This window comes from Salmo salar, chromosome 01 (assembly GCF_965601325.2).
Source record: "Salmo salar chromosome 01, fSalSal1, whole genome shotgun sequence".
Classification (NCBI taxonomy): domain Eukaryota; kingdom Metazoa; phylum Chordata; class Actinopteri; order Salmoniformes; family Salmonidae; genus Salmo; species Salmo salar.
Genome location: NC_138291.1, coordinates 46,977,366 through 47,005,289, shown reverse-complemented (window position 1 = coordinate 47,005,289; position 27,924 = coordinate 46,977,366). Strand labels below are relative to the sequence as shown.

The following is a 27,924-nucleotide window of genomic DNA, read 5'->3' as shown; positions in this document are numbered from 1 at the left end:
ATATGTAGGGCAGGAAGTGAGACGTCACAGTCAGTCTTAGTCAGTTACTGAAGACTCAATCTTCCAATTCTCACCCACAGGACCAACAGACATGGACAACAAATGAATGAGTTCAATAAACAGGCATAATCTATGTACTTCTTTCTCTCCCTCCCTCTCTCCCTCCCCCCTCTTTCTCTCTATTTTTTTCTTTTGCTCTCTTTGGGATGGTGTTTAGTTCAATCTGCATTACATTTTCATGTAAAAATGCACGAGATATTTACACTTTTTTGAGGTCTCACTGATGTTGATTAATTTTAAATGAGGGTTTTTATACACTGCTCAAAAAAATAAAGGGAACACTTAAACAACACAATGTAACTCCAAGTCAATCACACTTCTATGAAATCAAACTGTCCACTTAGGAAGCAACACTGATTGACAATAAATTTCACATGCTGTTGTGCAAATGGAATAGACAACAGGTGGAAATTATAGGCAGTTAGCAAGACACCCCCAATAAAGGAGTGGTTCTGCAGGTGGGGACCACAGACCACTTCTCAGTTCCTATGCTTCCTGGTTGATGTTTTGGTCACTTTTGAATGCTGGCGGTGCTTTCACTCTAGTGGTAGCATGAGACGGAGTCTACAACCCACACAAGTGGCTCAGGTAGTGCAGCTCATCCAGGATGGCACATCAATGCGAGCTGTGGCAAGAAGGTTTGCTGTGTCTGTCAGCGTAGTGTCCAGAGCATGGAGGCGCTACCAGGAGACAGGCCAGTACATCAGGAGACGTGGAGGAGGCCGTAGGAGGGCAACAACCCAGCAGCAGGACCGCTACCTCCGCCTTTGTGCAAGGAGGAGCAGGAGAAGCACTGCCAGAGCCCTGCAAAATGACCTCCAGCATGCCACAAATGTGCATGTGTCTGCTCAAACGGTCAGAAACAGACTCCATGAGGGTGGTATGAGGGCCCGACGTCCACAGGTGGGGGTTGTGCTTACAGCCCAACACCGTGCAGGACGTTTGGCATATGCCAGAGAACACCAAGATTGGCAAATTCGCCATTGGCGCCCTGTGCTCTTCACAGATGAAAGCAGGTTCACACTGAGCACGTGACAGACGTGACAGAGTCTGGAGACGCCGTGGAGAACGTTCTGCTGCCTGCAACATCCTCCAGCATGACCGGTTTGGCGGTGGGTCAGTCATGGTGTAGGGTGGCATTTCTTTGGGGGGGCCGCACAGCCCTCCATGTGCTCGCCAGAGGTAGCCTGACTGCCATTAGGTACCGAGATGAGATCCTCAGACCCCTTGTTGGCCCTGGGTTCCTCCTAATGCAAGACAATGCTAGACCTCATGTGGCTGGAGTGTGTCAGCAGTTCCTGCAAGAGGAAGGCATTGATGCTATGGACTGGCCCGCCCGTTCCCCAGACCTGAATCCAATTGAGCACACCTGGGACATCATGTCTCGCTCCATCCACCAACGCCACATTGCACCACAGACTGTCAAGGAGTTGGCGGATGCTTTAGTCCAGGTCTGGGAGGAGATCCCTCAGGAGACCATCCGCCACCTCATCAGGAGCATGCCCAGGTGTTGTAGGGAGGTCATACAGGCACATGGAGGCCACACACACTACTGAGCCTCATTTTGACTTGTTTTAAGGACATTACATCAAAGTTGGATCAGCCTGTAGTGTAGTTTTCCACTTTAATTTTGAGTGTGACTCCAAATCCAGACCTCCATGGGTTGATAAATTGGATTTCCATTGATTATTTTTGTGTGATTTTGTTGTCAGCACATTCAACTATGTAAAGAAAAAAGTATTTAATAAGATTATTTCTTTCATTCAGATCTAGGATGTGTTGTTTAAGTGTTCCCTTTATTTTTTTGAGCAGTATATTACATGGCATGAGTAAAAAGAGAGAGGAAGCAATAAGACATAGAGTGATAGAGAAAAAGAGAAAGATGCAGGACTGACAGATGCTGAGGACACAGGCAGTCCTGTGGAAGCCTCGGCCGTCTGAAGGACCCCACACTGTTATTATTGACTTGTGCTGTGCTGCTAGTCTAGATACTGCACCAGTGAGATGATCGCAAGAGACAAGTGTTCTTGCGTGCAGGGAATGTCTGGAAATGTCAAATTTGTTTTAGGAAATGTCAACTTTGTTCCAAGGTATAACCAGTGTAGTTCTCCAGCTTTAGGCCCACCTCTGCAAGCATAGAATTGTTTATTAAATGGTTGACCTGGCTGTTGGATATACACACAGAGGTAGTTGATTTGGGTAGAGGAGAGGGCAGTCAGGGTGAGAAATGGTACTATAGCGTAACGTAGGAGTTAGCCTTGACATCCAGCATTGCACACAGTTGAAGTCGATGTGTATTCAAGCTTCTGTGTTTTTATGCAAAGTAATGTATGTGTATTTTTCCAGACAGAATTTCCACACACAGATTATCATATTAAAGATTTCTGAAATGCATTACATCAAACGTTCTTTCTGCTGTCGACTGCATTCTACAGAAGAGAGACTGCCTTTGAAGTTGAACTGTGGCAGAGAGAACACAGGGAGAGAGTATGCCCAGCCTTGCCTGGTGGGGTTACCAATAGCAGAACTAGCATTTTGTTGAAGCCGGCTCAGTTGATTAACCAATATTTGATTTCTGCTTCGGCTGCCTCAGAGGCATTGGGCTTAATGTATTTATTCTGGAGAAAAGCAGCAGGAACTTGTGAGGCCTATCAAAATCCTTTGGAAATGTCCCTGTAAATTCTAAGGTAGGCTACGTTGTGAGCATGGATTAAAAGGTGTAAGCAACGGGTAGGCTAGGACAATGATTGGCACAGCATTGATGTACAGTAATGTGCTACTGACTGTGCTGCTGTTATTGAGTCCTTCTGGAATAATAATAGCATTCTGTAACAGTACATGACTCAAATGTAAATACTTCATTCCTTCACACCAGCCTGTACAGGCCATCGTCCCCTCGGTTCCATTGCGCAGCATTACATAACCTAGGAGAGTCTACACACATATGCACATACGCACACCTGGATGCGCACACACACACACACACACACACACACACACACACACACACACACACACACACACACATATATATATATACACAGTTGAATTCGGAAGTTTACATACACTTAGGCTGGAGTCATTAAAACTCGTTTTTCAACCCTCCACACATTTCTTGTTAACAAACTATAGTTTTGTCAAGTCGGTTAGGACATCTACTTTGTGCATGACACAAGTCATTTTTCCAACAATTGTTTACAGACAGATTATTTCACTTATAATTCACTGTATCGCAACTCCAGTGGGTCAGAAGTTTACATACACTAAGTTGATTGTGCCTTTAAACAGCTTGGAAAATTTCAGAAAATTATGTCATGGCTTTAGAAGCTTCTGATAGTCTAATTGACATCATTTGAGTCATTTGGAGGTGTACCTGTGGATGTATTTCAAGGTCTACCTTCAAACTCAGTACCTCTTTGCTTGACATCATAGGAAAATCAAAAGAAATCAGCCAAGACCTCAGAATTTTTTTTTACACCTCCACAAGTCTGGTTCATCCTTGGGAGCAATTTCCAAACTCCCGAAGGTACCATGTTCATCTGTACAAACAATAATACGCAAGTATAAACACCATGGGACCACACAGCCGTCATACCGCTCAGGAAGGAGACGCGTTCTGTCTCCTAGAGATGAACGTACTTTGGTGTGAAAAGTGCAAATCCATCCCAGAACAGCAGCAAAGGACCTTGTGAAGATGCTGGAGGAAACGGGTACAAAAGTATCTATATCCACAGTAAAATAAGTCCTATATTGACATAACCTGAAAGGCCCCTCGACAAGGAAGAAGCTACTGCTCCAAAACCACCATAAAAAAGGAAGACTAGGCTTTGCAAATGCACATGGGGACAAAGATCGTACTTTTTGGAGAAATGTCCTCTGGTCTGATGAAACAAAAATAGAATTGTTTGGCCATAATGACCATCGTTATGTTTGGAGGAAAAAGGGGGAGGCTTGCAAGCCGAAGAACACCATTCCAACCGTGAAGCACGGGGGTGGCAGCATCATGTTGTGGGGGTGCTTGCTGCAGGAGGGACTGGTGCACTTCACAAAATAGATGGCATCATGAAGAAAGAAAATTATGTGGATATATTGAAGCAATATCTCAAGACATCAGTCAGGAAGTTAAAGCTTGGTCGCAAATGGGTCTTCCAAATGAACAATGACCCCAAGCATACTTCCAAAGTTGTGACAAAATGGCTTAAGGACAACAAAGTCAAGGTATTGGAGTCACCATCACAAAGCCCTGACCTCAATCCCATAAAAAATTGGTGGGCAGAACTGAAAAAACGTGTGCGAGCAAGGAGGCCTAGAAACCTGACTCAGTTACACCAGCTCTGTCACGAGGAATGGGCCAAAATTCACCCAACTTATTGTGGGAAGCTTGTGGAAGGCTACTCAAAAACTTTGACCCAAGTTAAACAATTTAAAGGCAATGCTACCAAATACTAATTGAGTGTATGATTTTGTGTGCATGTGTGTGTATGTGTGTGTGTGCGTGTGTGTGTGTGTGTGTGTGTGGTTAACAGGCAGACAGCAGGCCTCCTTTTGGGAGCTGTTCTAGACGTCACTCCTTGAGAGCTTGTGTTTTAAGGTTTGGAGATTTTGGAGATGTAAGCCTGCTTGTCTGTCAGGCTAAATCATACTAGCTGCTGTAGTCACACTCCTTTTCACGACAGTTAATATACATATATACATATTTTTGTAGTATTACACATTTTTTCTCCTGATGTCTGACCTTGTGTTAAAATCCAGGCCTGAAATGGACCTTTTGAAGACAATATTAATCCTTGATATTACGGCGCTGTTGAATTGGAGACCTGTGTTGTTCTGTTGTCTTGTAGGTATAGAGTGCCAGTAGTGACAAACACAGAATACATCAGGGATGTCTCCAGATTCCAGACGCTTGTAACGTTTCTGAGAGGAAAAGGTCACTGTATAATACACTGAAAGGATGATGCAAATGATACTTCTGATACCTGTCTAGTTGTCATGTGTGTATTGTGTGTGTATCGTGAGTTTATCGTGTTTTGTATCGTGTATCATGTCCATCCCTGCCGTGTATGCAATTGCCAGGTATCTTAACTGGGTAACAGGGCAACAGGGCTTGATGTTGGCCCCTACACTTCTTCTACACATTTGTCTCAAACCCAACGTTCTCGTAGTTTATTGGTCTGTTTCTCTGCTCCTCATTTTGATGGTTTGATGGTTGCAATACATATCATTTCTAATTAATCTGTCGCCTGAGCAAATATGTTTTTTGATAAGGTGTTTGTGTATTTGTTGGTGTGTGTGTGTATTTAGTAGATTACCATTCAGGCCATATCTCAGCTCTCTGTCAGGGTGCCATGGCTGCAGCCAGCCGCTTGCAGGATGGACGCCTTATCTCTCTCTTTCCAGACCCTGCCCCCGTCACACACACACTCGCACCCCAGCATACACACTCACAAACACACACACACACCCACACCCCCTCTGAGCTCTCTGACACTCATCCACAGCCTCTTAACAACAGACAATGGACACTTCTACCTGGTTCTATTTATTCATAAATGTAAACTTTGGCAAGCTGTCCATAACAAACAGCAAGAAAAATAGACCTGCTTGCAATAAAGCATACAGTTGTAGGATCTTAATTTGAGCCAGTTTGCTACAGCAGGAAAAATAATCCTGCAGCAAAAGGAAATGTGAAGCAAATCAAGTCTGACATTTTAAAGTGGAAATTACAAACTTTAGAAGCCTTTTTAAAACTCAAATACACTACAAGTTAGCATTTTCTTTTTTCAGCAACAAAATAATGATCCAATTAAGATCCTACATCTGTATATCACTATATGACAGTCTATGTCTTTCATCTTTAGACTGCTGTCTTTGTTCTCCATGTTTTTTTTATTTTACAGATTTCTCCCTGCTTTCCTTCTCTCTCTCAGGTGTCGAAATCCAGACAGTTGGACACACACACATACACACACACACACTTGCACGCAGACACACACACCGAACAGTGGGTGTAAATAGACAGCTGTGCACAGGGCTCCTGACTCCATTCAGAGTACAGAAAGCTCATCAGACTCAGGTCCCGGCAGGTGGATTGAGAGGGGGCAGGGAGAATCCACTGTGTCAATCTCTCCTCGGGAAAGGGAGAAAAAAAAGATACGGACGAAAAAAACAGGCAATCAAGCCGGCGCGTGAGTGGCGTTACACATGAGTAGCTCCCGCTTATCCCTTCAGGCTTCTGCCCTTTCTATTCCTCCACCATCCCTCTCTCTCGCTCTCCCTCCATCCCCCATCCAACCATCTCTGTCCCCAGGTAAAAGCTGTCCTTGGGCCAGGGCTGTCGATAGTATGTGAACTGAAATGCTCTTACAGTCAGAGAGTTCATACTTGTTTATTTTTAGGTTTCCTTGTTTTACCTTTGTGAGAGCGAAATATAAGTAATGAGTTATTGACAGATACATAATCTGTGTAGTCTACTTGCCCTTCTCACATCTCCCTAGATACCTGTGGTCTAGCACTAGATCAATAACTGCTTATGATCTAGCAGTTACTACTTCAGACAGAGATACATACACTGAATCTCATGGGATAATGTTTTGATGATAAAAATAAAACAAGGATACACTATAACTGCAAGCAGCCATGCCGGGGTTCAAGCACAAAATATATAACATTTTTTTTTATTTCGAGTTACAAATCCTGAGCGGGGTTACATTTTCAAATTTCCTAAATATTGTAGTTATTACCATTTAACAAATAACAATAATTTATGTGTTTTGTAGTGCCAGACTCAATCATGTAGAGAAACGTCAGAGTGAATTTGGGCCATATAAAAAAAGAATAATAATGCCCCTGATGTATGTCAGCCAGAAGCTGTGGAAAGGGGAGGGGAGGAGGAGGAGAGGACAGAGGAGAGAATGAAACAGAGGGAGGGAAAAGATTTAGAGGGGCAGTTTTGGAGAAAGCAAAAAGAAAGGAGAGGTGGAGGAAGTAGGATGGGAAGATGATGACGGGAAAAGACGGTCGATGGGACGGGAAAGAGAAGGGAGGAGAAAGAGGATGAGGAGAGAGATGGATGGCAGAGGAGGAAATAGAGCGAGGGAGGGATGATAAAGGGCTAGTGGGGTCTTTGTGAAAAGGCTTGATTATTGGCCGTCCTAGGGGGGCTTTTGTCTAGGTCCCAGGGGAGAAAGGGTTAACACCACTTAGCCTCAGGGAAGACGAGAGCAGCAGTGGCACAGTGTGTGTGTGTGTGTGTGTGTGTTAGGGAGGGGTTGATGGGGGTTTGAGGGATCATGATGGGGTCCCCCGCTGTTTTCTAAAATCACTGCGCTCTCTTGCTCCCCCCCCCCCCCCCCCCCCCCCACACAGAAATAGTCAAATGTTTGCATGTAGGGGTGCCAGGAATTATGGAGCCTGAGGGTAAGACTAGCCTTTTGAAGGATGTTTGTTGAGAAAATGGTATGTTAGAAAGTAGTAGAGAGCTCCCTTACCAAACCCTTTCACTGCACACTAGCAGTGGTCAAAAATATGTATGTTGTTTGTGATAGTTCTGGGCACTGCATTATCCAATCAATTATCTGCATGTGTCAAGATGTCACTGCTGCCTCAGAACAATATAGCTCTACACACATACACACACACACTTTTATTTTGTGTCTGTATTAAACCCCTCCATATTGTACAGTAAACTGATTCTCATCCTAGCTGATAGGAAGCACACATGGAGGGAAGGAGACGTCCCCTAACTTTGAGGGCCCTATTTTTATCCCTTCGGTCCCAGAGGGTAAAGCACTGGAGCGCACCACTGCCCAAAGCGCTCAGTGGTGGGTGACACTCACTGCTACTGGTGCAGGTCCCAGCTGCCTACCAATTTACTGGGAGGGGAAGAGGGGTTGAGAGAGACAGAGAGGAGATATGGAGGGGAGAAAGAGAGAGAGAACTTAATAACCAATGTTTCTCTACAAGAGATAAGAAGCTATTTGATGACAAACAGCAACAAAAATCTAATCACAAATATGACAAATCACACAAATATGTTCCTATAGAATGTACTGTTCCGTATAAATCCATTAACCCAAGAGTTGATGTCCACGCCCGCATGGAAATACAATTAGCATAACAACATCTGTCTGTTTAAGCTAAATATATATTTTTTGAGTGTCTGCCTTCCGCATCTGCCCCAAAGTCAAAATTGTCTATAGGATATCGTAAAAATGTATGAAATTAAACTTTTTGGTCTTTATTTAAGGTTAGGGTTAGGCATAATGTTAGCAGTGTGGTTAGGGTTAGATTTAAAATCAGATTTTAGAAATAGGCAGGGTTTAAGACTTTGTGACTGTGTTAACTAGTGACGACCGTGGCAGCGCTACAGCGGATGTTTGTCAGAGCAGGAGACAGCCCGACAATGGATTTTCTCACGGAAACGTCTGCAGAGTCTTAACGGTTTGAGCTAGAAACTAACATGATTCCACTATGGAAAGCTGAGAATCTCACGAATATGTTGGTGTTCTCTGTTTTCACAGGAGCTTCACGGGACTCGTCTAAACTTAGAAACGCCAAACGGTTTGGGCTACAAACTAACAAATTATTACCCCACCATCAAAAGCTGAGACTATCCCGAACTTGCTTTACGATGCCCACAAGCCTTACAAGACTTGTTTAAAGGTAACCCAGTATCGGGCTGAAAAATGAATGGAAATGAATAGGACATTTCCACGTCAAAGGTATTCCACGTCATTCTATGGTAAAAAAAATCCTGAGTTGCTTTATTATATCTGTCAGACATAAGACAGACACTTCAAAACATACTCCTCGCCCTTCCCCCCCAAAGGCTTAGGTGTAATAACATAGGTTATCCTAATAAGAGGCTATCCAATTTTTTTTCTTCAGCGGATGGTCAGGGGGCCGGAACATAATTACATTTGTAGACTGCAAATTGACCGCAAGAAGCCGAAACAGATATAATATTTGACTAAAACATAATCATTTCAAACCTCAATTACACAACATCTCTCTATTATGCATGGGAATACTTCGGAACTGGATTCCCAAATCAAAATCACTTGCTGGTGTTTTTACAGACTTTTATGTCCAACAAATTAGAAAACTTGGGGGGCAAATAAAATCACCCTGGGGCCAAATTCAGCCTGTTGGCCGCCAGAAGAAAGGAGGTTTTAAAACGCCAGAACACTCCCACACACAGACCCCGTTAGGCCCAACATATGTTGATTGCTACCTTTCTAGGGATGTGGATGAGTAATGTAGGGAGGTTAGAGAGAAATGCACAGTGAGTGACTGTGTTAGATGCTGGCTGGATTGAGTGCATCATTCAAGGTACAGTGGATGCACTTTAAATGCCAAGTGCATTATTGGAGCACACGCACTCGCACACACACAGACAGACACATGCTATGTGTAGGTCTGGATTCAGTTTGAAAGTCCTATTCATTTGTATTCAAACAAAATCAATACCTTTTCTATTTTATAGCAATTTTTTAGATTAAGCCTACCTATTTATTTAAGCTACAGATTCAACTTTTTAGGACGTTAGATTAGGCCTACCTATTTATTTAAGCCACAGATTCATCTTTTTAGGACGTTAGATTAGGCCTACCTATTTATTTAAGCTACAGATTCAACTTTTTAGGACGTTAGATTAGGCCTACCTATTTATTTAAGCCACAGAGTCATCTTTTTAGGACGTTAGATTAGGCCTACCTATTTATTTAAGCTACAGATTCAACTTTTTAGGACGTTAGATTAGGCCTACCTATTTATTTAAGCCACAGATTCATCTTTTTAGGACGTTAGATTAGGCCTACCTATTTATTTAAGCTTTCAGTGTTCATGGAAGGGAGTTGTATAATGTACATCATAGATGGACCAAATCTCAACTCCATTCAGACTAAATACACACTTTCAGACACTCTTCCCAAGTAAACAGACATTAAACAGACATTCATAGTATGAAAGTATCCCATGTGATTATTTTGACACGCTCCTTAGACTCTACCCTGTGTGTTTGCCTAAATCGCAACCACATAACCTTCTATCCTATTCATCCAATACAACCAATGTATTATTGCTGTGGCCTGTAGATAAGCTAACTACGCTAACTCAGTGTTGACATTAAGCCAATGAGCATTCAAGTATGTGTCAGGTGTCAGGTGACAGGTAAATAGCCAATAACCTTTCTCCTCATGCTTTAATAGAGCTAATTGTTCAACGTTTAGAGGACAGTGGGGTTAGTTGAGACATTTTTAACATTCAGCATCACTATGTCAAGGGAAATATAGTATTCTTTCTAACAAAGATATCTACATATATTTCAGGATGTTTTGTATCCCTGGAAATAATCAGAATTCATGTAAACATAACAGTTTTCAAAACCTAGCTTGTCCAAAGAAAGTTGTCTCTTGACACCACTTACCCAGGTATGGGGTATGTTGATTATAGGAACAGGGTAATTTGAGACACCTTGGGGTAAGTGGGCGATGGTGTACTGTGACAGTGGGTGCTGGTAGGTCAAAGTTTAATTCATGGAATGGGGTGTGGTATATTGTATATCTTAAATGTATGCCTACATTCAGATATACACTGAGTGTAGAAAACATTAGCAACACCTTCCTAATATTGAGTGGCACCCCCTTTTGCTCTAAGAACAGCCTCAATTCATTGGGGCATGGACTCTACAAGGTGTCAAAAGCGTTCTACAGAGATGCTGGCCCATGTTGACTCCAATTCTTCCCACAGTTGTGTAAAGTTGTCTGGATGTTCTTTGGGTGGTGGACCATTCTTGATAAACACAAGAAACTGTTGAAAAACCCAGCAGCTTTGCAGTTCTTGACGCACTCAAACCGGTGTGCCTGGCACCTACTATCATACCCCGTTCAAAGACACTTAAATCTTTTGCCCTGCTCATTCACCCTCTGAATGGCACACATACACAATCCATGTCTCAATTGTCTCAAGGCTTAAAAATCCCTCTAACCTGTTTCCTCCCCTTCATCTACACTGATTGAAGAGGATTTAATCGACATCAACAAGTGATCATAGTTTTCCCCTGGTCATTCTATGTCATGGAAAGAACAGGTGTGCTTAATGTTTTGTACCCTCAGTGAAGATCTCTCTGTTGAATATCACGTACCCTTCCATTTCTTGACCAGTTGTTTGGGACCGTGATGTTGTTTTGATGTTCCATTTCATAGGCAAGTTCTCTACATTTGATGCTACTAAGCCCATGACATTGGTCTGTGAGATTCTTGATATGTTTAGCAAGCTCAGACGCCATGTTATCAGATAAGACCTTATCTATCATAGCCTCTCTTTCGCAGAAGTACGTTTTAATGTTTTTGTCAATTTACCCCTTCAGTGTCATTCAGTCTATTTTTTCATCTCTTGCTGCTGCTCGAATGGACTTCTTCCCTTCTCTTAGATCCCAACTGATCTAAGAGAATCTTAAAATGACTTTGGTTTAGATACAAGCGTCATGAAACCTATAAGACAATAAATCTATTTGACTTAGTCAAAATCAGTTTTTTGGACCTAACTTGCTTTTCCATGTGGTTTCTTCCTTCACAGACTCCATGAAATGATGACCTCTTCATAAGTATTTGGTCCCATGATTTTTTTTAATGGTTTCCTAGAAACAAGGGGTGGCTCAACTTACCCTTTGGCTCAACTTACCTTACTCTCCACTACCCCTGTCACTTCCTGGTCTTGTCAGGCTGAAATGTGTCCCCCCTGACACCAAGTCATATTAATGACAAATATTCAGAATGTCCCGTCTGTAAATTAGTTTAACATTTAGATGAAGCTGGCCTGATGTGATGATGATCTCCTGTCAGAATGTAATTGTATCTTTTCACATATAAAAGGAGGCTGGCTCGGAAAGAATGACATCTCTGTCTGTCCTTAGATGCTGATGCCTGGTACTTGTTGTAGTTTAAAGTAATATCATTGTGGTATTTTAAAGTTTTACTGTGTATGCATTTTGTAAAGATATATGAAAATGTTGTCAAAAAGACAAAATATATTAAAGTCTGGCTCAAGTGGAGGAAAGCATATTTAAGTACTTTCTCTAAAACCCAATCACTCTTTATCGCCACATTTATCCTTGCTCGACATCAAGCCCAGAAGACGCACGCACATACGTACACATGAATGCACGCACGCACATACACGGAAAAGCTTGTCATACGTAAATGACATGTCCTTGAAGCTAGCCTGCTGATGTTGCAGATATTGTCACATCCACTTATGAAGATCAGCAACAACATCCAATCTTTCTTGTTAATGTTGCCAAGCCATTTCCTTCATACTCTACAGGGTTTTGTAGCCCAATTCATTTTTTTTAAGCCATTCCGATCTCATTTACTAGGTCTTATTGATTATTTTTGCAGTGAGATGGCAATTTGGTGTCATTCCCCATTATCTTTGCAGCGAGCTGTCATGTTGGTATCAAGTCAGACGAAATCAAATCAAATCAAATTGTATTGTATTTGTCACATGCACTGAGTACAACAGGTGTACACCTTACAGTGAAATGCTTACAAGCCCTTAACCAACAATTCAGTTTTTGTGTTAAATAAAAAATAACAGTAACAAATAATTAAAGAGCAGCAGTAAAATAACAATAGCGACGCTATGTATAGGGGGTACCGCTACAGAATCAACGTGCGGGGGCACCGGTTAGTTGAGGTAATATGTACATGTAGGTAGAGTTAAAGTGACTATGCATAGATGATAAACAGACAGTAGCAGCAGTGTGAAAGAGGGGGGGGCAATGCAAATAGTCTGGGTAGCCATTTGATTAGCTGTTGAGGAGTCTTATGGCTCGGGGGTAGAAGCTGTTAAGAAGTATTTTGGACATAGACTCCGGTACCGCACGGTAGCAGAGAGAACAGTCTATGACTAGGGTGGCTGGAGTCTTTGGTATAGATGTCCTGGACGGCAGGAAGCTTGGCCCAAGTGATGTACTGTGCAGTACACACTACCCGCTGTAGTGCCTTGCGATTGGAGGCCGAGCAGTTGCCATACACTTACATTTTAGTCACTTATCCAGAGCGACTTACAGTAGTGAATTCATACATTTCATACATTTTTTTTTCACCGTACTGGTCCCCCGTGGGAATCGAACCCACAATCCTGGCGTTGCAAACACCATGCTCTACCAACTGAGCCACACGGGACCGATGCAGTGATGCAACCAGTCGGGATGCTCTCGATGGTGCAGCTGTAGAACTTTTTGAGGATCTGAGGACCCATGCCAAATATTTTCAGTCTCCTGAGGGGGAATATGTGTTGTTTTTCCCTCTTCACGACTGTCTTGGTGTGTTTGGACCATGATAGTTTGTTGGTGATTTGGACACCAAGAAACTTGAAGCTCTCAACCTGCTCCACTGCAGCCCCATCGGTCCTCCTTTTCCTGTACACACAATCATTTGTCTTGATCACGTTGAGGGAGAGGTTGTTGTCCTGGCACCACATGGCCAGGTCTCTGACCTCCTCCCTATAGGCTGTCTCATCGTTGTCGGTGATCAGGCCTACCACTGTTGAGTCATTGGCAACTTAATGATGGTGTTGGAGTTGTGCCTGGCCATGCAGTCATGAGTGAACAGAGAGTACAGGAGGGGACTGAGCACGCACCCCTGAGGGGGCCCCCGTGTTGAGAATCAGATTGGCAGATGTGTTGTTACCTACCCTTACCACCTTGGGGCGGCCCGTCAGGAAGTCCAGGATCCAGTTGCAGAAGGAGTTGTTTAGTCCCAGGATCCTTAGCTTAGTGATGAGCTTTGAGAGTACTATGGTGTTGAACGCTGAGCTGTAGTCACTGAATAGCATTCTCACATAGGTGTTCCTTTTGTCCAGGTGGGAAAGGGCAGTGTGGAGTGCAATAGAGTTTGCATCATCTGTGGATCTGTTGGTGCGGTATGCAAATTGGAGTGGGTCTAGGTTTTCTGGGATAATGGTGTTGATGTGAGCCATTACTAACCTTTCAAAGCACTTCATGGCTACGGACGTGAGTGCTACGGGTCAGTAGTCATTTAGGCAGGTTACCTTAGTGTTCTTGGGCACAGGTACTATGATGGTCTGCTTGAAACACGTTGGTATTACAGACTTGAAAAAGTCAGTGAAGACACTTGCCAGTTGGTCTTCACTATTACCTTCTCAGTAAATGGCATTGACATGCCTCAGAAACCTAGATAATACACTTCTCCAAACTGATTGATAATTTCCCTTAATAATTTCCTGCTTGTTTCTACCATCCATAGGCCTAATGTATGCTAGGTAGGTTACCTCAACATGCGGGATACAAATGTGAAAATGGTGGAGGTAGATTCTAGAAACGGTCAGTCCACTGTCTGTTGGTTTGCTCGGATGGAACTCATCACGAGAGCATGGCCTCGCTTATTTAAACGCCTGTCTTATCCGCTTCAAGTGGAGAATTATGGGCTGTCCTACCACCACTACCCCCACTCCCTCCAACCCTCTCCCCCTTCTCCTGTCCTCTCCCCTTTCTCATCCAACCGTTGTTACTTTCCCCGGTCGCCAAGGCAACGACTGCTCAGCTGAGAAATGGCAGCGGCGCGTCGGTAGTGGCTGCGTCGGCAGTGGCTGTAGCAACGGAAGAGGGAGCGGATTCATCGGCTGGCCCGTCATTAGGTATCTACACAGGCGCTGACAGCAGAGATAATGGCCAATAACCCTGTATTATGTTGGGGAGTAAATGAAAAGTCTCCCGGGACCCAGGGCCTGTCATGCTTCTTCAGTTCCGGGAGTTATGCCTACACCGCCGCCCCAGACAGAAGGCACCAGGCGCGGGGGAGATTCACCGTGCCATGCCGCACCCCCCCCCCCCCCCCCCCTCCCCACGCACACACTCCCTCCCTCCATCCATCCCTCTCTCTCTCTCTCTCTCTCTTTCTCTCTCTCTTTTTCTCTCTCATGGATGTACTAGCTAGGACTCTGAGCCTATGGGTAAAGGGTCTGGTTGATAATCAGGAATGTGAGGAAACCATTTCAGTTTGTGGATATTGTTATTCTTTTGACAAATACAATAGGTATGAAAAGATTGATATTGAGAGAGTGAGATAAAGGCACTGAGTCATAGTTGCAATTTATTTGTTGCCAAAGCTATGAAATATAGGCCTATCAGTTATTGGCCTTAAAGACTATGAAATAGGATGAATCGAATTCAAACAACAAAGTGAATGTATTTCTTCTAACACACTGTAGTACCAAAATGTACACTGTAGAATGTGTGAAATGCATTCTGATGAAAACCTATGCATTTTACATTCATTGCTCAGTCTAGACTGAAGAAATTATGTTTTTGAAAGTGCGTGTTCAATGTCCTATTGTGTGGCTGTCCGACTCATCCTACCAGGGATTACTGTATGTGGTATTGTTTAGTATGTGATTTCTCGATGTGCTATTAGCATTCACTTGTACGGGTGTCATAGTCAATTACACAGCGTTGCTGTTCGTCACGTTATCAGGGATAGACTGTACTAAGCTCATCTCTCTGTACCCCGATGCGTCTCTCTAAGGGTGATATTAAACGATATTAAACGTATCTGAAGGGGGTTAGAATAGCTCTGGCAATAGCTATTCTCTTTGCTACCTGCACACTCGATGGATGGAGTCAAAATGGCGACAGATAATTCCCCACACCCCTTTCAACAAGGATATGTGCCCCTTCCCTCCTCCTCCCCTCCACTCTTCGTTCTCTTCATCGTCCCTCTTTCCTCCCTCACTCCATTCCGCGTAGTCGCTTGGTTCCGACAACGGGGCGCTCCATTGGTCAAGCCCGGTAACAAATGAAAATCCTCCTGAGCGCCTGAAATTACTGATGGTTATCTCTCTTTCGCCTCATTGGACAATTCCGCTATCATCCATCTTGGCTTGCTCTCATCCTCTCGTTCTCTCAAAACCCTTCTCTCCTCTCCTCTCATCCTGTCTTCCCTCTATCTGCTAAAATGACAGTCATTATTTTCGCTGTGTCTGAGAAATGGATGAGGAGGAGGAGAGGCCCATCCCCCTCTTTTTGCTCTTCTTTGATGCTGTGTCTTGTTTCTTTTCTCTCTCTTTTCTCTCGTTCTCTCTATTTTCGTGGCGATTATATGGCCTTTGCCTCTCCCCATTAGAGGAAATGACTGTAGAGTACGGTGGCCCTCTCCTCTCACACAGACAGATATGTCACAATACCACCTCAGCTTCAACGAGAGAGAGATTCCTTCTGTAATATTTCCAGCTGTATTATGATTTTTTAAATATTTGGCAAATAATTAGTATATTAGGCTAAAATGCACAAAATCTGTAGGCCTATGTATTGGCATATTTTGAAAATAGAGAGCAAGAAAAATTGCGCTGAGTACTGAGGCCCAAAAACTATTTTATCAAATGCAAATGATTTGCTACTAGTCGGGCTAGATATGTCCTTCGCCTCAGTTTGTAATTGGTATAATTGCAGTAACATCTAGCCATGATTGTTCCCACCTGAGCTCTGGTGAAAGGTGATCATGTTTTAATATGGAGCTCATTCTACCATGTAATCACTCCTTTGTGTGGGATATAATCTCCTCCCACAAGCAAAAGAAGCATCTGCACCCCAGAATACATGTTGTGTGCGTGTGTCATGTTCTGAGCTATTTAAAAAATAATAATAATAATTCTACGTGGGCAATTTAACCTTTTTTGGGGTTTTCTGGTATTAATTTCTAAATACTTTTTTGGGACATGCAGTGTGATTGTATTACTGTAAAATAAGACAATGAGCTGGGCCTCAAATAGAGACGTGGGTATATAGAAGTTAATGGTATTAGCTTGACTACAGTACAGAAGAAAAAAAAAAGAAAAAAAAATGTATGAAATTAATTGAAATGTATGCATTCACTACTGTAAGTCGCTCTGGATAAGAGCGTCTGCTAAATGACTAAAATGTAAATGTAAAATGACTGAAGACGCTTTAGTTGGATACATACTATATACAAGTCTCCACCCATTCGCCTCCACAGTTTAAGGAGGCCATACATTTTTTTTTTTTACCTTAAAGGGGCAATCAGCAGTTGCTACATTCATTTTTGGACTTATAAATGAATGATATGTACCCGTTGATTCTTGAAGAATGTACAGTATCTTATGAATGCCTCATGAGCTTAGTTCAACTGTCGTACCCCATCAGAACCCAAAATATAAGCTTGTCTTTCTCCAATGTTTGTAAACAAAGTACATTTACACAAAACACTATAGACTCAAAATATGGTTAAAACTATCATTTGGATGGTTAGTCCTTACATCTATAGACGTTACAGTTCCCCAGGCCCGTCCCTCAGCTTTTTACCAAAACACCGGCAGAGAGAATACTTTGTTATTGTTTCTACTGCTGATTGCAACTTGAATCGAATTTTTCAAATAAATCATAAACACATTTCAAAAGTCTTTGTTAGTGTTTGCGTTCAAGGTCAGGATTTTCTATCAGAGTATTAGCATTGAGCATTAAATTCACATGAAACGGCCATCCAGAGTGTGAATTATACCGTGACATTCAGAGGTCAATTTTCTTTCGACAGGACCTACAATGTGTGCATGCGCCTGCATGTTTATTTTTTATTGGCTAAAAGACATGTCATTTAACATTTTAATGTGTCTTGCACACAACCAGGCACGATGTTTTCATCTGATTATCAAACAAATCACTTCAAAAAGTAGGTTAAGTAGGTCACCTGTGCACTTTCGTCTCCTCCAAAATAAATCCAGCACTGTGCACCTGTGCCGTTTGAATGGAAAGGGACGTCTATTACGAACACCATTTGTGTGATGACATTAAGCCTACAAAGTGGTGTGTATTCATGGGTGTCAAGGGAAGCTAGGCTTCCCTAAGAATGTTAACAATACGAAATTATTTTGTCATTCGTGTGTATCTGTGAGGTTACCATGAATTACACTGAATTATTTACAAGGCTTAATATTTGATTTGTTACATTGAATCATTTAGTGAATGACTCAAAAAATTATGGCAATCATCCAGTTTTTATCACCACTAAGAAACTGCTAGCCATTGGCTGCTAACAGCTGAGAACTGCTAGCTAACTGGCAAGCACAAAAACAGTCAACAACTTCGGGAGTACAGACCCCTAGAAAATAGTCTGATCGCCCTCTAGAAGTGAAAGTAAGAACTGCCAAAAATGCACAGTCAAAGAGGAGAATAACTATTCTGTCAGGAAAAGTAAAAAAAAAAAAAAAAATGGAGGCATACTAAGACAAGAGAAACGTGAAACAGTGTGTAAATAATAACACATTAGTGCAGGAAATTAAGGAATGTATTAAAATGCTGGAATGAAACGATTAACTATGCAAATGAGCAAAAGCTGTGCGCATTAAGGAAATGGACGCCTGGCTCAAATAGAAGCCTGTCTCTAATAAGCGCATGTTGTGTTCAGTGATTTAAACAAATAAATGCCTGGCTATTAATTTAAGTTTTACGGTATTTCACTAGAGAAAGCATCCGTGCCAGGCAAACAACGCCCTTCTGTCTTAGTATCTGTAGTTCATGTATCTGATGCTGTCTGGCCCAAAGTAATATGACATGTTATATTATTTTGGGCCAGACAGCATCAGATACATGGACTACACATACTAAGACAGATGGGGTGCTGTTTCATTCGCTCGGATTCTTTCTCCAGTGAGTCTTTCTGTCGGTGTGCATCTTGGTCAAAACGATCTACATATTCAGAGACGACCTATCTGGGGTGGCCAATCAGATTTCAGGACACCCCTGGACACGCCACTGTTTCTCTCTCTCTCTCTCTCTCTCTCTCTCTCTCTCTCTCTCTCTCTCTCTTTCTGCACCTCAGCCCTAACGTTACCTGTAATTGAAAAGATGAGAGAATTCATGAAATATAGCTAATGCCAGAGATCAAAAAGAGCTATCAAATTCAAATTAGCTGGGTATGAAATTGCTTCCAGTGGATGGCGGGAGAGACGGCTTTAAACAGTCACCCGCAGCTTCCACAAAAAATGGAATAACAATTTTCAGAGGGCGGGATGGAGTGAGAGGGCCGTAAATGGATAATCCACATCCTCGTTGTTTCTTCGAGAGGCTGTACTCTTCCCCAGATTGTCATGTCTTCTTGTCTTTTTGCAACAAAGTGGCCCATACTGACATAGTGGAGCTTAATGTGGATGGGAGAAAGAAAGACACCATTTTGAGTTTGAATGCCTCATAAGGCTTTTCCCGTATTACTTCTGCATGTTGTGGTAGTGTGGGCGAACACCCTGATTTGATACACCACTGGTAGGGAGGGAGTCGAGAATTGGCATTACACATGATTATAGAGGGAAATATCTCAATCAGCTTCTCTCTTTCCTCTTTTTTCTATCTCTCTCTCATCCTCCCCCTTTTTCCTCCCCCCGCCTCTCTCTCTCTCTCATTCTATCTTTCCCTCTGTTCCTCTCTATACTGCATGTTATGTAATTTATTTTCAGCCCTCTGTGAATAACACTTTTATTCTGATTAACAATACCGAGCTCGTATGAATAATTCCCCATTTGCTAAGCAATCTGTTTCCATGTAAGGTGTCCTTGTCAGGTGAGGCAGAGAGTGTGTGAGAGAGAGAGCGAGAGAGAGAGAGAAAGTGGAGTGTTGTAGTGGGTTTGTTCTGTTGAATATGAATGGACCTGCCTGAGCCCGGTCCCAGGCTTGTTGCTTGTCTCTGTCTCTGTGTGTCACTCTGTGTTGAATAAGGCCAACAGATGGTCAACCCTGGAATTCCTCAATGCTTTCGCCTGGTCTCAGGCCAGATCCACCCTGCTGATAACGCCACCTACAAAATGTGTGGGGTGTGTGTTTCTGTGCAAGTGCATGCGTGTTGCATTTTGTGTGTGTGGGTGTATTTTATAATACTACGTTTGTGTGCTCGCGCCAACATTATCTCATGATTCCCCACCACACTGTTTTGATACACAGCTCCTGTGTTTGTTCTAAAAATCCCTCCATTCACAACACACGTACAGCTCCTGTGTCTTTTTATCTAACCTTTTCGAATTACAATAATTCAACTGCACATCCGGCTCAAAAGAAGACCCTGTGAATTTTTGTCTCAATTTTTTTTTACTGAATGAAATGAGCTATGCTCCTGTTGAATTAAGCATCGCTCATTGTCAGTTAAATATGCTCCTCTTAATTAACAATCTGGAGGTTTCCTGGAGAGAAAAGGCTTTTAGGACTAATTTATACAGGTAGAGAGGAATGGAGAGAATAGGAGGCATTTTCACGCTTCATGTCCAAATCATCCCAAAGTATCAAAAACTCAATGAAACTCAATGAAGTTACTTATAGATGGCTTGGACATGAAGCACCAAATCCTAATATATGGATAACATTGACGCATTGGATTGTGCCACAAAAGTCCGAATTTTGAACAGTGGCCAGGTAAAAAAAACCTAAGCAGGGAAACCATTAATTTTGTAATTTCTGTGAACTATCCCTTTAAACTGTACTTACAGTTGAAGGAAACAACAACATTTTATTGAACCATTATTTTTCCATAACATTTCTTGGGATTCAAATTCGAAAGATATAAAGAGCAAAAGAACATACACACAGTACTAGTCATCATCGGAGAGGTTCTTTTAAATTATTGTCTGATTTACCGCCCTCACCATCCCTGAACTATCGTTATAGATAAAATACTCATAGTGAACAGTAAAACTCTTTTAGAACCGGTGGGCTGTGGATGGTAAGAACACACGCACGAAACACGCGCGCGCACACACACACACACACACACACACACACACACACACACACACACACACACACACACACACACACACACACACACACACACACACACACACACACACACACACGCTCGCAATGAGGCCACTTATGGTCAGTGAAGTCTCTTGATGTGTTGTGTTATACAGTATGAGGGAGAACAGAGAGAAATTGTGTAACCTATACCTTCATGTGAGGGTGTGTGTGTCAAGGTGTGCGTGTGTGTGTGTGTGTGTGTGTGTGTGTGTGTGTGTGTGTGTGTGTGTGTGTGTGTGTGTGTGTGTGTGTGTGTGTGTGTGTGTGTGTGTGTGTGTGTGTATCAATTATGCTAAGGCATGGAGAAATGATCCCCTGTATTTTCTGCTGTTCTCACAGGGAACCCCAGGTTAATTTCACACAAGCTGTCCACCTGGTATTACAGAGAGGCAAGAAAATGAAGGGAGGGAGGCTGTGAGCTAGGGATAGAGATCATGGGAGAGTGAAAAGGTAGAGAGGAAGATTTTATTTATCCAGGTTTGTCTCGTTGAGATACAATCTCTTTTTCACAAGAGACCTTGATGAAGATGAAGGAAAGGGAGGAAGGCAGGGAACAGGAAAATGTAGTGGAAAGGGGAGATGTGATGGGAGAAGGAGGTAAGGGTAATAGGGAGGGAAAGGTAGAAAACGAGGTGGAGGGAGAGCTAATAGTGCTTGCTAAAACGTGCAAAAGGGAGGAGCGAGTCACTGTAGCGGAACAAGAAATGCAGCAGGGCCCTAGACTCAAGAATTATGCACAGGGAGAGAGAGGGGGCGAGAGCAGAGGGATAGAAAGGAGGAAGAGAGAGTCATTGGAGAGAGATGCTGATATAGGATATTACTCGCTGAAGCTCCTCAGTGCATTAAATCAGACCCTCTCCCTAGCCATGAGTTCACCAGCAAGATAGAGGAAGATGGATACAGAAGAGCACAAAGTGATGCTCTAAACTCTGATTTATAGCTACTGCTCTGACCAAAGAGCCTTAATATTCAGCGAATTTGTCATAAATCATTTTGTGTCTAGATTATTTATGGGCAATGACTTATTCATCACAGATTCACTTTTTAACTAAAACCATTACTGCGGTGTCACTGAAGCCAGTCATTTCATTAATGTTTTATTTAAACCAATCCATACTATTAATTAATCAGGGCTATTGTAGTCATTTATCACAGTCTGTAGTGGGCTGTCATTTTAGTCAGTCAGTAGACCTGTAACAAGGGTCGTCTAAAGGGGACCAAGGCGCAGTGTGTAGAGTGCTCATACATTTCTTTAATGAAACACTTAACAACAAAACGACAGCCAACAGTTCCGTCAGGTACACTTGACAAAACGGAAAACAACTATCCACACCCACACACGAAAAACAGGCTGCCTAAGTATGGCTTCCAATCAGAGACAACGATAGACAGCTGCCTCTGATTGGAAACCATACCTGGCCAAAACATGGAAAACAATAAACATAGAAATAGAAATCTAGAAAACCCCACATAGAAACAGAAAACCAAAACCACCCAACACAACCACCTGTCACGCCCTGACCACTCTACTATGGAAAATGACCTCTTACAAGGGTCAGGACGTGACAAGACCCTTCTAGACACACTCTTGAGGTTTTAAATTACTGTGCGTTTCTTTAATCCAGTTAGGCAGAAATCCAGTGTTTGAGGGTCAAGAGTCGACCTGTCTGGTTTTAGGCTACAGACAGACTGGTTTTAGTTCCATCAGCTGTTTTAGACTTGGGAATCTATCCCAGAGAACTCCCCGACCGATCAATAAGTTAAATCAATTAGGATTTAAGTTAAAGCAAAGTTGAGACGGTTAAAATGCATGGAACTGAGCCTCTTTTTCAAAATGATAATTTTTTTTCTAGGAGACATTTTGAGAAGCATTACCAACCGGTTGGCGGTGCAGTTCTCTCCCCTAAAACAGACAAGATATAGTAGAGCCATAACCTCTTGCTTCTGCCGTTTCTTCTTCTCAGACACTTTTTCGTATGACCCCTGCCAGGGCTCATCCAGTCTCATCCATCCCCCTTAGAGTTATATAGGAAAGGCTTATGGAGACTGTTAAAATCATAACTGCACCATAAAGTCCCTCCACTCCATACATATTACTTATTAAGATATTCTTGGCCTATTCCTTAATTCCATATTTCAGTACAATCGTTATAGCTATAAAAACCCAGGGGACCTCTAGCCCGATCTCCATCTTGCTGGTGCATTTTGGCTTTAGTGCGTCCTTCCTGTGTAGACTACTGGTCTTGTGCCATCTTGGAATGTTAAATGCCCCCCTAGCTCACAAACTATACATGTGTTTGTATCTACAGTGCCTTCAGATTATTCAGACCCCTTGACTTTTATCACATTTGTTCTAAAATTGATTAAATTGTTATTTCCCCTCAATCTACACACACTACCCCATAATGACAAAGCAAAAACAGGTTTTTAGACATTTTTGATAATTTATTTAAAATGTATCACATTTACATAAGAATTCAGACCCTTTACTTAGTAGTTTGTTGAAGCACCTTTGGCAGCGATTGCAGCATCAAGTCTTTTTGGGTAGGATGCTACAAGCTTGGCACACCTGTATTTGGGGAGTTTCTCCCATTCTTCTCTTCAGATCCTCTCAAGCTCTGTCAGGTTGGATGGGGAGCGTTGCTGCACAGCTATTTTCAGGTCTCTCCAGAGATGTTCGATCGGGTTCAAGTCCGTGCTGTGGCTGGACCACTCAAAGACATTCAGAGACTTGTCCCGAAGCCACTCCTGCATTGTCTTGGCTGTGTGCTTAGGGTCGTTGTCCTGTTGGAAGGTGAACCTTTGCCCCAGTCTGAGGTCCTGAGCGCTCTGGAGCAGGTTTTAATCAAGGATCTCTCTGTACTTTGCTCCGTTCATCTTTTCCTGGAACCTGACTCGTCTCACAGTCCCTGCCACTGAAAACGTCCCCACAGCATGATGCTGCCACCACCATGCTTCACTGTAGGGATGGTGCCAGGTTTTCTCCAGGCGTGACTCTTGGCATTCAGGCCAAAGAGTTCAATCTTGGTTTCATCAGACCAGAGAATCTTGTTTCTCATGGTCTGAGAGTCTTTAGGTGCTTTTTGGCAAACTCCAAGAGGGCTGTCGTGTGCCTTTAACTAAGGAGTCGCTTCCGTCTGGCCACCCTACCATAAAGGACAAATTGGTGGAGTGCTGCAGAGATGTTTGTCCTGAAAGGTTCTCCCATCTCCACAGAGGAACTCTAGAGCTCTGTCAGAGTGTCAGAGTGGTTCTTGGTCACCTCCAAGACCAAGTTTGTCTGGGCAGCCAGCTCTATGAAGAGTCTTGGTGGTTCCAAACTTCTTCCATGTAAGAATGATAGAGGCCACGGTGTTCTTGGGGACCTTCAATGCTGCGTAAATGTTTTGGTACCCTTCCCCAGATCTGTGCTTCGACATAATCCTGTCTCGAAACTCTACGGACAAATCCTTTGACCTCATGGCTTGGTTTTTGACATGCACTGTCAACTGTGGGACCTTATATAGACAGGTGTGTGCCTTTCCAGATCATGTCCATTCAATTTACCACAGGTGGACTGCAATCAAGTTGTAGAAACATTTCAAGGATGATCAATGGAAACAGGATGCACCTGAGCTCAATTTCGAGTCTCATAGCAAAAGGTCTGAATACATATGTAAATAAGGTATTTCTGTTTTTTATTGCTTATACATTTGCAAAAATGTCTAAAAAACTGTTTTTGCCTTGTCAGTATAGGGTATTGTGTGTAGATTGCTGAGGATAAAACAAATATATAACAATTTTAGAATAAGGCTGTAATGTAACAAAATGTGGAAAAAGTCAAGGGGTCTGAGTACTTTCCGAAGGCACTGTATGTTGATTGGATATGAACTGAAACGTCAAATTACAATATTGGTCCAAAGCTAGTTGATAGTTGTTGCTTAATACTTTTATCCCTACCTCTTAATTTTCACCATTATGTTCTCTGTCAGAAGTCTATGTGGTCAGTCAGGCAGTTCTCGTCTGTCTGTCTGTCTGTCTGTCTGTCTGTCTGTCTGTCTGTCTGTCTGTCTGTCTGTCTGTCTGTCTGTCTGTCTGTCTGTCTGTCTGTCTGTCTGTCTGTCTGTATTTTAGCTCCTATGGGCAAAGCTCTGTGGTCCCCCTGGCTTCCCTATGGTTTCACATTACCCATGCACACAGACAAGGCTTGTTTAGCCAGCAGAGGGCCATGGAGGGGTGGATGGGAGACAGGGAGAGATGGAGGGAGGTGGTATGAGGTGGTGGGGTGCCTGGGGGGGGGGCGGTGTTTGAGTTAGAGAGAGGGTTCACTTCATTCCACTATGCCTGGGGGAGAAGAGCGGAAACTCTGAAAGTTAAACTAAACTTTCTTTGAACTAAAGCGGATGTCATCTGAGCTGTGGTGGGTTTTTTCTATTACAGACTGACTGATATATCTTTGTCCTTCCTCTCTCATACAGCTAACATGAGATGATACGGCCTCTCGTTATGTATGGTCTCTCGTTAAAACAAGCTTGTATTCGTTCCCCATTAATCTCCCTCTTCCAACCAAATCAAAGTGTGTACCCTAGTCCGAATAAATTCTGCAATGTACTCCCTATACTAGTATGTATCTTTACAGTACAGCACACCTCCCTCCCTCACATGAACCCAGACTATGTTCCAACTCACCTCCCTCCCTCACATAACCCCAGACTATGTTCCAACTCACCTCTCTCCCTCACATAACCCCAGACTATGTTTCAACTCACCTCCCTCACTTACATAACCCCAGACTGTCTCAACTCACCTCCCTCCCTCACATAACCCAAGGCTGTGTCTCAACTCCCCCCCCTCCCTCACATAACCCAAGGCTGTGTCTCAACTCCCCTCCCTCCCTCCCTCCCTCCCTCCCTCCCTCCCTCCCTCCCTCCCTCCCTCCCTCCCTCCCTCCCTCCCTCCCTCCCTCATATAATCCCAGACTGTCTCAACTCCCCTCCCTCCCTCATATAATCCCAGACTGTCTCAACTCCCCTCCCTCCCTCATATAATCCCAGACTGTCTCAACTCCCCTCCCTCCCTCATATAATCCCAGACTGTGTCTCACATAAACCCAGGCTTTATCTCCCTCAGTGTGTATTACCCAAGCTGGTATCCCTGTCTCCCCTGTCTTTCTGTCCCTTCCCTACCTCTCAGTAGTGGAGACAGCCTCTTAGCTCAGGGTGGTTTCCCCCTGCTCTGCTCATTAAGTATTGAGCAGTATGGAGGTAATGGATGAGCTCTAACATCTGGTCTGGCCCAGTCTTTAGTTAAAACAACACTTGCGTTAATTAATCATTGATCACAGGAGCCTATCAGGAGAGGCGTTAGGAGGTGTGGTGGTATCTGTGATGTCAGGTTGCCTGGCCGACCTGGAGATAAGATGGGGGGGGGGGGGGGGTAGTGTTTGCTTGGCTAATCAGTTTGTAATTGGTTAAGTCAGGTGGACCATTGATAAAATAGGTTTGAACCAACTTGTGCAAATGTATGTTTCTACATTTTTGGAATGCAAGTGAAAACTGCCTTTTTCTCCAGACTACCGTGCTGTTGCACCCATCACAAGATAATGGATGTAGCCTCGAGGAGAGTACATTTAATAATGAATGTTGTTTATTGTTTGGTGCCAAATCGGTGTGCTAAAGTGCCATGTCTAACACAATGGTGTATTTACTCTGTGAATTAAGATAAGTACTGGAAGAGTTTGCTGCTGTATAACAACTGGAGGAATGCTACTGCAACTCATGATGCAGTGGTTTTCTCTGTCAACATCCCTGCTGACACATTCATAGAAGGCCATATCCAATATGTATATCAGACTTCTGGTAAATACATTTATCAAATACTTTTGAAGACTTGAGTTGCATTTGTTTTAGTTTGCCTAGTACAATAGAACCAGTGGACAGTCCTAAAACTTCAAGCTTAATCAATCACTGTATATTTTAACCAGGTCTAATTCATACAGGAACGTATGCTAAGGTAAATGTAAAGGTTCACTCTGGCTCAACCTGATAGTTAACCTATTGTGAGGTCAAATGACGCTCTCCTGGACCTGCCCTATCAGCTCTGGACCTGAGCTATGCCTTCACATTACCAGACCTCACACACAATGCATAGGTGAAAGTGCCATTTTCACTGTGGAATGGATTCCTTTTGAGGAAATGAGGCCTGAAGACGCTGTAGCCGCTGTATTCAGAGGATGAAAGACGGAAGCCATTTTGTGTCGACCGGGGCCTTATTGAGTATGCAGAGCACATGTTGTAGCCCAGAGCCGGAGACAGCAAGCACTGGCTGGCTCTGATAAATTCCGCCTGGCCTTGGCTAAACCCACACACTCCCCAGCTTCACTTCACTTAGCAGACAGAGAGCTAATTGAAGATGATCTCACAGATAAGTGCTCGACTGCACTCTTTTTCCCCCTTCCCTTCTCCCCACCCTATTTCTTTCATTCTCGCTAGCATTTCTCTCTCTCTCTCTTTTGTTTTATTCTTTCTCTCTCTGTCCTCTGTTTTTGTCACCGCATTTCACTCCTTCACTCTGTCCTGTCCTGTCTCTCTTTTCTTTTGTCTCAATCTCTCCTCTGTCCTCTGTCTTTCCCTCTCGCTTTCTTTTTCTCTCAGCTGCAAAGGCAATGATACCTTCTCTCCTCTCCTCTCTCTCTCTCTCTCTCTCTCTCTCTCTCTCTCTCTCTCTCTCTTTCTCTCACACACACATTCTCACTTTCTCTCTCTCTCTTTCTCTCACACACACATTCTCACTTTCTCTCTCTCTCTCTCTCTCTCTCTCTCGCTCCTTTTTTTTTACTCTCCTACCTTTTATCGAATTTAAAGCATAACAGGTCTGCCATTTCATAAGAAATACCAATTCAAGTGGTGAGATTAGGCTTCTGATGATGTTTGACAATACCTGTGCATGACACTCTCCAATTATATTTGATGGTCACACTGCCCTGAAACCCAGTCTATCCCATATCTCCTCAGTGTTATTGGTGTCTGTAATGGTCCTTTTTCATGTAGCTCACTAAGTGTGTGCTGGTG

The 27,924-nt window shown here is 43.1% G+C and overlaps 1 protein-coding gene across 1 annotated transcript in view; it reads left to right on the top strand.

Annotated features, from left to right (window-relative positions):
- nrxn3a (neurexin 3a) overlaps nucleotides 1-27,924 on the top strand; it is a 430,381-nt gene that overhangs the window by 62,403 nt on the left and 340,054 nt on the right. The gene's annotated exons all lie outside the window — the stretch shown is intronic.